Here is a 3009-nt window from a genome sequence, read left to right on the forward strand (position 1 = left end):
CCTTAAAGAGTAAAAGTTATAAATCCCCATGTAGACAATACCTTGTAGGTATACCTTCCCCAAACCACGGGGATGACTCTTAATGGTGCTGACTAGGTATAGACACCAACTTGAGACCAATAAGTTATTCTTAGAAGGTGCTAACTTTTATATTTTCTTTTAGATTCTTGCTGCTAAGTTTCTCTTTCAATTGACTTCCAGAAATCAGACAGTGAAATCAATGGGGCTTTCCAGGCCACCAAATTCAAAGTAATCAGGGCAGGGTCAGAATGCTGATTGACTTTTTTCAACACACAGGCACCTGGAATTTGGGTTCTAGCTCTATCCCTCAGCACAGAGTCAGCAGATACAATGCCCTAGATGGTTGGATTTTCTAGTGTCTGTGACAGGCATCTTCAAAGCTGATTCCTCTCCCTCTGAGAAATCAAGGCCACCACGTTTAACTACTGACACAGTAGTGTACTTCCTGTACTGCAACCTCAGTCCCTTTTGTCACTTTTGCTTTACATTCAAGTGCCCTGGCTAGTGTTAACTGCAGCACTTCGATTTCTCTTTCTATAAAGACTATCAAGTACCAAGTCATTCGTTTCTGCAACCATGTAAGCCAAGGACATATTCTCCTGGATGAAACTCCAGGACCTCCCCCCACACCAGAAGTCAGTGGAGAATAGGCACAGAAAAGATGATGAAGGTCATAGTTTCTAATAATTTGTTTTCTTTTTTAAAAAAATTTTTAATTTTTAATTTTTATTTTTTTGAGACAGAGTCTCACTCCGTCACCCAGGCTGGGATATGGTGGCATGATCTCGGCTCACAGCAACCTCTGCCTTCCAGATTCAAGTGATTCTCCAGCCTCAGCCTTCTGAGTAGCTGGGATTACAGTCGCATGCCACCACGCCCAGCTAATTGTATTTTTAGTAGACACGGGGTTTCACCATGTTGGCCAGACTGGTCTTGAACTCCTGACCTCAAGTGATCTACCTGCCTTGGCCTCCCAAAGTGCTGGGATTACAGGCATGAGCCACCAAGCCCAACCAGTTTTCTTTCTTTTCTTTTTTTTTTTTTTTCTTTTTAAGGGAGGGGATTCCCTCAGTGGGTTTACTTAGAGTGAAATGGTATCTCGGCTTTGGACTTGCCCCTGCATTCATTCATGTGGGTACTTTTTATTTAACTTTTCATTGTAGGTAGGCTCCCCTCTACCTAAAAAACCAAAGGGAAAAACCCCAATTCTTTAATTTACTCACATCCTGTTACGCTTTCACAAGCTGTTCATTTTCATACCAAGCCTCATCTTCTGCTGCCAACATCCTAGTTTGAAGGAAAGGGGGAGACAGGTCAACTGGTAGTGGTCCTGTCCTCAAAGGGAGAGAACTCCTGGGTACCTCTTCCCAGCAGCCCTAGGCTATTTCAAAATGTCAGCAGGTCTAATCCTAGAAGAAAACACCACTTACTTCTCAACCTGCTGGGGCATGGTGAGGTCTAAACAGTACGTTAACCGACAAAATCTGCCAGTTCCTGAGAACTGCCAGAGAACTGCCTGAGAACTCAGAGATAAACAGTAAGAGGTATGGTCAACCTTCAAGGGAATGAAGAGACTATCTCAATGCAACAAAAATAAACGAATAATGTGCTCTGCAGCTTTAGAAAGGAACTCTCCTTCCTGGGGGTGCCTCCGTGTCCCTAGCTCTAGGAGACCACCTAACCAGCAAGGTTGATAGCATGACCCTGGCTCCACTGAAAACTTGGCCTATAGACTGGCTTATTCTAAAGGGTACTTTTTAATTCTGATTTTTTTTTTTTTTTTTTTGAGACAAGTTCTCGCTCTGTTGCCCAGCATGGAGTGCAGTGATGCCATTTAGGCTCACTGCAGTTTTGACCTCTCAGGTTCAAACAACTCTCTCACCTCAGCCTCCAGAGTAGTGGGGACTACAGGCATTCACCACCATGCCCGGCTAATTTTTTGTATCTTTTTTTTTTTTTTTTTTGTAGAGACAGGGTTTTGCCATGTTGCCCAAGCTGATCTTGAACTCCTGGGCTCAAGCGATCCACTTGCCTCAGCTGGGACTATAGGTGTGAGCCACTGCGCCCACTCGAACCACTGGTCTTTTAATTTTTTCAGCTCCAGCTGGCAAACCCACTACCTGCTCTTCCTAGGCAGCATCCCTTGGTCACTACCCAGCCATCTGTTACTGCCAAAGCAAAAGTCCATGGCCCTCAAAGCGTGGGAACTCTGGCCATCGGCTACTTATCATTTTGCCCTCTGAAATCCTTATATTTCTTTCTGAATTCACACACTCAGAATTGGCAGTATATTCTTAAGCTATAAAGTCCTCCACTATATTCCCATCCCAAAAGCCTAAGCGAGTAAGATTATTTAATCTAGGAAATGGTTATTTACTCTATAGAAATCTGATCTTCTCATTGCCCAATAACCATGGAATACTGAAGAGTTGCCTCAGATGGCAGGGAGCCTGCATGCTAGCTCACACACTATCCCTAATAGCCATTTAACTTTGGGAAAAGATCTGTCTTTTCTCTGGACTTTAGTTTTCTCCTCTTTAGAAATAAGAAGCTGGTTAGCCAATCAGTCATGTCTCTTTCAGGTATATGTTCTACGCTTTGCAACTGCAAAGTTGACAATCTGAGAATTTGTGCACGCCAAAGGGGCTTAAAAAATAACAGTACCTAACACTTAAGCACTTGATGTGTATTAACTCATTTAATCCTTCAATAACCATATGAGGTAGGTATTATAATTATTACCCCTATATTTTAGATGAGAAAAGAAGAAATAGAGAGAGGTTGAGTAACTTGACCCATTATCCGGTAGTTTTAAGGCTGGGGTTTGTATTTTTAACCACCATATGCAGGATAATGGGCAGATCTGAGGACTAAGCTTCCTTGACATTTGCATGCTTAGAAGGTTACAGAGGGACTGTGAGAATTACAGCTAATCTGCGAATCAACGGTACATAGAGAAAATCAGGACAGGAGCCAGAGTGTCCTCAC

This window comes from Pongo abelii, chromosome 9 (genome assembly GCF_028885655.2).
Source record: "Pongo abelii isolate AG06213 chromosome 9, NHGRI_mPonAbe1-v2.0_pri, whole genome shotgun sequence".
NCBI classification, from domain to species: domain Eukaryota; kingdom Metazoa; phylum Chordata; class Mammalia; order Primates; family Hominidae; genus Pongo; species Pongo abelii.